This window comes from Chrysemys picta, chromosome 11 (genome assembly GCF_011386835.1).
Source record: "Chrysemys picta bellii isolate R12L10 chromosome 11, ASM1138683v2, whole genome shotgun sequence".
Lineage (NCBI taxonomy): Eukaryota > Metazoa > Chordata > Testudines > Emydidae > Chrysemys > Chrysemys picta.
This window is the reverse complement of record NC_088801.1, coordinates 27,615,678-27,626,509: the sequence shown is the minus strand read 5'-3', so window position 1 is coordinate 27,626,509 and position 10,832 is coordinate 27,615,678.

The following is a 10,832-nucleotide window of genomic DNA, read 5'->3' as shown; positions in this document are numbered from 1 at the left end:
GTTTGCTTGTTTTGTTTTGCTTTTGTTTTGCAGGGAGATATACTCTGAAAGTATACATTTATATAAAATACTGACAAGAATACATTTCATTGTGAGTAAATGCTATTGGGAATCTTTCTTTTAAAAATATTTTTTAAGAAACAAGAAAAATAATAAGAGCTGCAATGCTGATTAAGGCCATTTAAATTCATAGTATAAACCATGTATTAGAACTTCTACAATGTTAGCCAGCCATCTTGTGTGGTTTTTTTATGCAATGGCTTTATGTGAAGATGTGAAATTAATGTAGTCCTGAATGAGTAGGAATAAGACTAATTTTCCAATCCTGCTATAATTTCTCATGATTATTATAACCTGATTATAGTAACGATCAGGGTTCTACTGCTACACTCCAGTATATACACAAGTATTTATTTAGAAATGTTTATAAAATGTTGATGGTTCTTTGTTATTTTTATAGGTTTTTATTTAAGACTTTTGGGGTTAATGATAATTTAGGCACTGATAGACTATGCTGATATGACAATCTCAGTGACATGATCATCTAAAGACAGTATGCTTCAATGCATTCATTTTCCTGACTATAATTGAAGAACAAATTAATTTTAAAATATGGTGCATATTTATAAGAATTGTAATTGTTACCCTCAATCTTGAATTATTATTTTTTAATTTTACAGAATTTTTTTCATCTCTTTTGCTATTTATGTAGTTGAACATTTTCCCCATGGGACAGGCAGTTGTAAATTGGGTACATTTTCTGACTGATACAATATATTAGGAAATTATTGTTTAAAAAAAAGAAGATAACTAAAGCTGTTTTGAAGTAATTTTAACTTAAACACTGTGGGCCATATCATGCCATCATTTTCTAAACAAAACTTTCTGTTGAGTTTAGTGGATCACTGCTTAGACATCCATGTACATTTTGACCCTAGGACCTAGATTTTGCCCTCAGAAGTTAGTTTCCCATTGAAGTCAGTGGAAGTTGCACCCTGACTACTTATTTTTGTGCTCAATAAAGCAAGAGTAATTTTTGTAGCAATAGCTTTTGCTATTTATGCTACCTCTTTGTTAGAGAACATTGAGCCTGATTCTGATCTGCCATATTTCTGACTTATACTGATAAAGCCAGATATAAATCAGGAGCACCTGAGATTAGAAAAATTCCCAATGTCTTCAGTAAACACGCCAATAAATCATACTCAGAATGTTAGTGTTGGCTTTGCTGCAAGTGGGAATACACTTGCCTATGGGCTGGTCTACACTACACAGCTAGGTTGACATAAGGCAGTTGATGTTGACCTCCTTATGTCAGTGTCTACACTACAGCCTTCCTCTCGTCAGTGTAAGTGGCCTACTACACCAACGTAATAACTCCATCTCCACCATAGGCATAAGGTCCATGTAATTAGTTTGATGCCCTGTCTGTGTAGACATTGTGTCCCTACATCCACTGTCTTGTCAGTTTCACAGCAGGAGCCATGAAACTGACAAGAAAGCCCCTGCTCCCCTGGAGAGCTGGGCAGCTGGACCCTGCTCCCAGCTGGGAGCCAGGGTGAGAAGCCCAAGCATCCCCTCGCCTGCTCCTTGCGAGGAGCCTGCCTGGCTTCCAGTGCGGAGTGGGCAGCAGGGGGATAAGAAGGGCAGATGGACTCTGCTCCCTGGCAGCAAGAAGACATGGGTGACTTCCCCCTGCTCCCGGCAGGGAATAAGGAGCAGGGAAAGGGGAGCCTGCGGAGAACCCAGGAGCTTGTGGGCCAGCCAAGCTTCTGGCAGGGAGCTGCTAACAGAGCTGAGAGACTGGGCTTTCAGCTCCCCACACTGCCCCGCTAGGTTGGTGGAAGTGCTCCTGGTGAGGACACGCACCACCGACCTAAGGAGGTTAGTGGGGACATGCACAACAGCAGTAATTACTGTGTTGGCTGTAAGTTGACCTAATATAGGTCAACTTAGGTTTGTAGTGTAGACGTACCCTATATTTTCCCCCAGGTTTTAAAGCTCCTTTTACAACTTATGTTTGGGTATTTCATCCTTTCTTTGCTCCTTGCTTTTTAAGCTAGTGTTTGTGAGAATAAAGATTGCAAGTAGGGAGGAAAGTAATTTTAAGAACAAGAAACTACTGGAAAGTGAGTGCTTATGGCAGTTCTTTTCTGTGCCACAAGCTACCTGTTTCTATAAATAATGGTAGTTTCCATAGGGGGTGCACAGGTCCATAACTTCAAGTTCAGTTCAGTTTCAGACAAATCTTCAGAATTCACCTTGGTCTCAATTCCACATTCTTTGAACTTCCCTGGGGTTCACAGCCCTCACTAATGTTCCTATGTATCATTCTCAGAAGCACACACTTCATAGTCACAATATCTTACTGTATAGTTACTTGAGTAAGCTAGGGCAGCTGGCTATTTGATCAGTCCATTTGCTTTATATAGAAATAAATTAAATTTATCCCTTGCTCATATATTGATTTCTGGATTCAGCAGTCATGAAACCTTACCGTGACTCCATGTTGTTCATGAATTTTTTAAAAGCAGAGTACACATCCTGACTGGTGAATGAAAAGTTGGATGCAAAATTGTGTACAGTAGAATCAGATTTATGCAAACTCCTCTGATCCATTACGTTGTTTGAAAATTGGGTTGTTTCCCAACTTGCATGATTAGTTTGGATAAATGGATTCAGCTATAATCTATTTTGCCCCAGTAATCTCTCATGCTTTTAAATAGTAGTTCAACTGATAATAATGGGGCTACAAAATACAGTTACCTAGCCAAGTCCAAATTTGGTGAAAGCTATCTCCTGCTATCTCTATACTTTATTGCCAAAAGGGAATGCAACCTTTGAAGAGCAATCATCCATATTAGTCTTGTTCTATGATTATTTAAGCCCAACATACGCTATATAGAAAAAGAATGGTACATTTTGATAATATCATAGAAAATATCTAAATGAATGAATTTGGACAAAGGGCTGTAAACTCTACCTAGGATCAAAAGTTTGTTATAAATAATGGAGGCAAACATATTTTTCTGATTTGTGGAATATACTTATGTATACTTCTAGAGAAACTTCCTCCTTTCTTCAATTCCTGTGATCCAAGCGAAGTGTTTTGGGAGAAGATAGAAATAATAATGATAATAATAAACTTAAAGAGTTTATAATTCTTTTTAGGTACATCTAGTAGCTATTTCCTTTGAAATTATGGTGGCCAAGGTGAGAGCAACCATTGACACCTTTTGGCTTGGTCTTAGTGCTGCTTTACAGTAGACTTGCCTTTTTGGTACTGCCACTACAATTTTTAAGCAATGAGCTACTGTTTGTACTTTCTAGGGCTGGATCCTGAAAATGCTTACGGCTGACCATAAGGCTTATTAATGTTAAGTCTAGTAATAAGCATTTGCAAGTTCTGGCCTACAGTGTTGCATACTGTTTATCATATGCCTTACAAATATTTTCTGGGACATTATTAAAAAGAGAGCATTCTATTGCTAAAACAACCCTTTGTTATTACTTCTACTCTGTATTACTACTAGAAAATAAAGTAATGTAGCAAGAAATTATATTGTACAGTACAAAATTATAGTATATATATTTTTTGCCAATAATATAAAAAATAGAGCAAGGAAAAAAAGCACATTTGTAATAGCACAAATTTACAAGAAATCCATGTTACATTTGCCATTGCATTTTTGAAAAAGTAGGTACGTTGTTGATCCAGTTTCAGTGGATTTATTGCATTTTCCATCATTTTAACTTGCTACCTGAAACTTCTCCAGCAATTTATTTTACAGCCTTGCAATTTGCATATGTAATTTGATTTTTCCATGAAATTTTATCCTTCTTCAATGTTAACTCAGTAAAAAAAATCAGTCTTTTAAAATTAGAAAATTTGTTATACTCATTTCTCCTATTTCTACTCCCAAATTTTGAAATCATATGACTATAAGTAAGATCTTAATTAGTGCTCATTTATAATTTTTTGGCATAAATGACTGAAGATTATACCACTAATCATATTTGTAGTCCAAGGTCTGTAATGAAAATGAAAATATTTCAAACAAAATGACATCCTGGGGCTATAAAAGCATTTTTGCCATTGCATACTATTATGCTATTGGGGAGAGGGGTTGAAATATGTAAAAGCTACTAAAGGGTCCTTACTAGCCCACCTAAAACTTCCAGTGAAATCACCGGGAGTTTTATATATGCAAGAAATGCATGCTCAGCCCTAAAATATGTATACATTTGAAATAGGCCTGATTCTTCTCCCATGTACACTGGTGAAGTCAATGGTGTTGCATTAGTGTAATAACAGTGTAGGAGGAGAATCAAGCCAAATAAAATTCTGTATGTGCACTAAAAATAGATATGGCAAAATAATGTGGTGAAAACAATCATCCAAACTCTGAACAATGGACCTTGGGCTATTTACCTCCCAGTCAGTCTCTGATTATTGGCCAAACCTGTTTCCACTGACATTGCAGGGAGCTTTCCCTCTTGCATCAATGGAGGCCAGTTCAGGCTAATTATGGCAGAGAAAATTATTGCCTTTATTAAACCAAAAGAGTACAAATTTATATTTTCTTTGTTGCTGATTTGCCCCTTCCTATTTTTACTTATATAGATACTGTTTGTGTAGCATTCTACAAGGCATGCTGGGTAAAATATACTATGCAAATGTGTACAGTGTTGCATGTTTTGCTCTCCCTCTGCTTTAGTGGCTTTCAAGGAAAAAAAGTGGTGTTATTTTTGTGAACAGAAACATTAACAAAGAAAATGCAGACCGCATGCGTACAATATCCTAATTTCTATGGATTTGTTTTATGGAATTTAGATGTATAAAAATGAACTGCATTAAAAAAAATTTTCTACAATAAATGAAAAACTATCTAAACATAGTGTTTAAAGACTTTTAGTCTTTGAAGTCTGTTCTTGAACTGTACACACCAGCTCTAATTCTCAAAAACTTTAAATGTAGGAGACAAGCCTTCAAAAGGTTGGACAAATGCTCAAAATGATCAACGAAGAACAACAGCAGAAGACGTTCAAAATTATGTGGGAATTAAACGTGTTTGAAGATTTCATTAACCTCAGATTCACCATTCTACCTGATATAAATAATGTGCAGTTAATAATCAATGAAATTGAGAGAAATGATGTACATTTGGGCCTACAAAGTGAATGATGCACTGTTCAGGAACATATGGCCCCCAATGCTTGCGACCCAGAAGTGCAGCAATTTACTATAAAATCAGCCTCTATATTCCATACATTAGTGAAAAACTCCTACTTAAGGGCTAATCCAAAGACCACTGAAGTAAATGAAAAGACTCCCATGGACGGCAATGGCCTTTAGATTAAGTCCTTGATGTGCTGGTCTATCAACCCAGCTAGTCCAATGCACAAGATTAGCAAATTACAGAAGAGTATGTGTGGTATGAAGGACTGTGGGGAGGAGTCGGAGCAAAGCCAAAATACTGTTTATGCTACCCCTGAAATCTCTGTGAGAACGCCTTGTGGAGTTCTTCCCCTATTGGTCCATTGGGGAGCAAGATTTCTTTCTCCACAGAATAGACTGTGGGGCTGACTTTCCGAAGTTAACCAAAATGTTCAGAGTAAATCACTACCACTTAAAGTGTGAAGTAATCTCATCTGTGCCCACTGGCGGATGTTCGCCTATAACTACCAACTGCAAGCAACACAAGCACTGTGTACACCCCACTCAGCCCAGTATTCTACCACAAGCCCTGTAAATTGCAGGCTACCAATTTACATGCCCCCATTTTATTTCATTACAGTGCCCAGTCCCTCGTCTTCTGGACACCCACAACGTACACCAATCCAATGCCTCCATGTTAACTGGCTCCTCCTTCCCGTTAACTGGCTTCAGCTCAGTTCAACACCCTCCTTAGCACAAGGCACTGAGACAAGTCTCTAGTAAAACCAAATTGAAGTTTATTTAACAAAGCTTGATTAAACATTCCAATAAAAGCAAGTAACAGGGTTTGGAAACAAGGTTACAGGTGAACAAAAAACATAACACGCACTCTATAGTCTATGTTTATTAACAAGTTACTTTCCTGTCTAATAAGGTATTTCTCATCCAAAATTCAGTCCATACAGTGCTTGTCCAATCCAGAGAGCTGGGATCCACTTTTCATGAGACACTCATGCTGCCACAGTATCTCCTCTGTAATGGATCATATCTTATGCTCTTTCTTCTTTTTCTCTTATGTAGTCCCAGGCTTTGTCATTTTTCATAATCAGGGTGTTTTATTAACTCCAGCTCAGTCCTGAGGGCCCCCTATTCAGATCCTCTTTTTGGGGTCTTTTGTCTTTGTAAATACTCAGGCCTGCATCTGGTCCAGCCTGTAAACACAGGGCTCGTTGGGCTGAAATATGTTGATTGTTCTCACTCTAGACTGAGTTAGCTGAGACCCAAGTCCACCTCAGGTCACGTGCTTCATTTCCAACAGTTTCAGAACAGAATATTCTACATTTTACATATCTCTTAAAATATTTCCCAAACCAACATTGCGCAATAACCATGACAATCAGCTAGTTCATAGCTTTCGTCACAGACCACAACCTCCTTCAGAGAAATAGTGGGAGGATATACCAGCCTGATGTGCCTGGGCACATCTGTGTCACAGGGGCTCATCGCCAAACCTGGGAGATCCTCAAGGATCCACGTGGGCGGTGGTCATCTGTACAGAGACACTCTGCCTTTGCACTAGCTATGGCATCTGGTGGACCAGTCCAGCTTCCTAGCAGTGTGATTCCATAATGATCACCGGTAACACAACTATAGTCTGTCAATGTTTTTGTTATGAGCCCTCTGCCTGTTGAGGACAATATACAGTATCAGATAAGCCACGTTACTTGCATCTGATTTAACTTTGACTTTTAAGTTCTTACTGCACATGCAGTTTCTTTCTTTTTTTTTTTTAAACATTTGAATTCAATCAGCTTGACTAAGAGGCACAAATGAGTCATGATCTAGAGGCAAACACATGTGAGTTGTGCTCTGAGCTTGTTTATTAATAAAGTGCTGTGAGATTCTGCTATGAAATGGGATGTAAAGTGCAAAATAATTTAAGTATTATTTTGTATTTCTTCATATTATCCTAGAATAGATGCTAGAGATGGGAAAGATTTATTAAGCCAGTTAAGCCATCCCCTCTGCCAGTTCAGGCTTCTTCCCCTTCATTGCTTTGAAAATCCTGGAAGCCTGTAGAAGATGGAAATAAGAAGGAGCTCTTAGCCAAGCTGCTTCCAGTAGTGGGTGACCACTGCATCAGAAGAGAAGGAGAAAAACAGAAGTCACTCCCAGGAACAGAAGCCTCAAAAAGGAACCAGAAGCCATCATCTGGACCAAAGCCTCCATCCAGTGAGAAAGGAATGTCCACATCAGCAGTGGACTGGAAGGAAGATAGAGGCATACAAGGAAGAAGGAGGTCAAGCAGCAGGAAAGCCATTGAGAGGCAATCGAGGAGGACCAGGCAGCATCTGCAGGGGGAGAGGAGTACCAGGCAGTAGAGTAGGTGAGGAAAGGGAGCGAATGATAGAGAAGCATGTGCTTAGGAACAGAACAGATGGGAGGAGGAAATGCAAAGCAAAAGAAGACTATGATTAGGGTTTTCAAAAATGACACAACACTGATTAGAGATAGCTGAAGTACCTAGATGTTTTCCTATTATTACTCTTCTGTGTAAGCAATATTTCTAGTTGCCACAAGGAATTTGTGTCAATACCAACAGGATTGTAACTGGAAGACTGGGTTGGGCAGCAGTCAGTGAGACAAATCCTACTAGGATGTAAAAATGTTTGAGAATCCCCTGCCTTAGATGACTTATAAAATTGTTTTCTGTTTTTTAGTGTCCCATTAGAGATGGACAATGTCAAATCATCATGCTGTATCACACATTTAGTGCTCTGTATCCATTAAAATCACCCACAAAAAAGTTTATTTTAATGAGACTATTGATCTTGAAAAACTTTCATTTCTCTGAAATGAAAATATATGCCATGTTAAAGAGTCTCCATCATTGTTGGTCAATGTTAGCAGGCACAAAAATTGCTTCATGAAAAGCAACTGGATGTGTGTGCTTTTCAGCGGTCTTGAGGAAACCAGTGCAATTGCTCTTATATCACACAAGTGCAGCAATTTTTTTTATTTGTTGAAGGTGGTCTGGAATATATTTTAGAATTGTTAAATAACCAATACAGCCAGAGTAAGAGGGACAATTGGCACATTTGTCATGTAAAACTTGACACATGCACTATGGTACGCTCTGTTTCTTTGTGGCATTCAAATGATTCTAAAGTTCTTTGGCCTGGTCTATGCTGTGGGGGGGGAGGGGAATCGATCTAAGTTATGAAACTTCAGCTACGTTAATAACGTAGCTCAAGTCAACGTACTTAGATCGACTTACCATGGTGTCTTCACTGCCGCTTCCCCATTGACTCTGCCTGCGCCTCTTGCTGAGCTGGAGTACAGGAGTCGACGGGAGAGTACTCAGGGATCGATTTATCGTGTCTAGATTAGACGCGATAAATCGATCCCTGCTTGATCGATCGTTGCCCGCCGATCTGGCCGATAATGAAGACATGCATTTCCAAGTCACTTTTAATAAAAATCTGTTATAGCACTAAAAAATACTTAGGGGATCAGAAAAATATTGCAAAAATGATGCAAAGGCAGCTTGAATGAGGGTCTTTACCTTTACATCATGGTGGCCACTTTAAACTCTAGATAAGTAGGGTTTAAATACATGCTCAAGATTGGTAGAATAAACATTTGATCGACCTCAAAAGTTACAGTAAGATGGTTTAAACATCCAGCTGATATCAAAGTTTGAGGTTTTATTTCAAATGAGAATTGCAAAGATGCTTTCTGAAGTTAAAAAACAAACTGTGTGCCACTTTTGATTTTCATGTTGCCCATCTATTCATATCTTCCAGTAAGTTGGTAACGGTAAATTTACAAAAATCCTGACCTTTTCAGAGAACTCATGGTATGCTCATAGTTTACCATACCTAGTAACTTTATAAATGTAAACCTACTTACAGGTGCGAATTACTTAAACTGAATGCAAATTCAAGTACTGCAGAGTGGTCTTATAAATTTGGGCCCTAATGTCAAAAACACATGTATGTTTATAATTACAGTCAGTAATCCCACTGAAGTAAAAAACGACTACTGATAAGTGTAAAATCACGCATGTGTGTAACAGGATTAGAGTTTGGGGGCCAAATTCTAGCAGGTTTTATGCATTGGAGCTGCTAGGCAACTCACAGCCAACATGGGAAGAACAGGATCGAAGTTGTCTATGCATATTCTGTCTCTCTCCATAACCCATGCAGACAACTTCATAGGATTATAGAAATGTATGGGTTGAAGGGACTTCCAGAGATTATCTAGCCCATTCACTGCACCCTGAGGAATGATTAAGTATACATAGACTATCCCTACCAGATGTTTATCTAACCTGTTCTTAAAGATCATCCATGACAGGGCTTCCATGACTTCCCTGTTTCAGTGCTTAGGGCCAGTGCTTGGACCCTAAATCTCCTTTGGTGCAGACTAAACCCATTACTTCTTATTCTATACTTGGTGGACATGGAGAACAAATTGATCACCATCCTCTTTAAAACAACCTTTTATATATTTAAAAACTATTGTCATAACCGCTCCTCCCACCTCTTTAGTCTTTTTTCTCTAAACAAACATGCCCAATTCTTTCAACCTTTCCTCATAGGTCAGGTTTTCTAAACCTTTGATATCTGTTGCTGTCCTCTGGACAGTCTCCAGTTTGTCCACATCTTTCTTGAAGAGTGGTGCCCAGAACTGGACATAGTACAGTACTCTAGCTGAGCAGTACCACTGCTGAGCAGAGTATACGTGACACTTACAGAATGACATTTGCCTTTTTTGCAACAGCATCATGTTGTTGACTCATAGTCCATTTGTTATCCACTATCATCCCCATATCCTTTTCTGCAGTACTGCTCCCTTGCCAATTATTTCCAGTTTTGCATCTGTGCATTGATTTTTCCTTCCTAAGTGTACTACTTTGCACTTGTCTTTATTGAATTTCATCTTATTGATTTCAGACCAATTTCCCAAATTTACCAAGACTATCTTGAATGCTGCTCCTATCCTCCCAAATGCTTGTAACTCCTGCCAGCTTGATTTCATTGGCAAATTTTATGTATTTTGTCTATTCCATCATCCAAGTCGTTAATGAAAATATTGAACAGTAGTGGACCCAGGCTAGACACCTGCAGTACCCCATTTGCTATATCCTTCCAGTTTTACAGTGAATTATTGTTGTACCCTCTGCAACAGAAACTGCAGAAAGGCATTCTAAGTCACAGCCTAGGGGCAAATAGTATGGTCACATGTTTATGTGATATACCTACACAAACAGTCAGTGCAGATTGCTGCTGGCCATAATACTTACAAACATTATCATTACTTTTAAAGCATATAAGTGCAGTAAGTGGGTTTCATTTCTATCCCTACCCTGGTCAGAATCCGGCCCTTAGAATTTTACTCTTTAGTTGTTCCCTGGTAACTCAGAGCAAGAAACAGAGCTAGTACTTCCAACCGCAATCATCCAAAAATCATTAGTCAGGCCCCTAAATATCTTCAGATTGGCTTAAAAGTCACGAGATTTTCAAGATCATGCATTTGGCACTCTTTTTATATGCCTTCTGTTTTTCGAGCCCTTAGGGTTCATATTTTCAAGATTCTTTCCACAACCATGAGGGCTATGAAGCTTATTTTCTTTAAAATGAAAACTAAGATTCTGCTGTAATCACCTGGC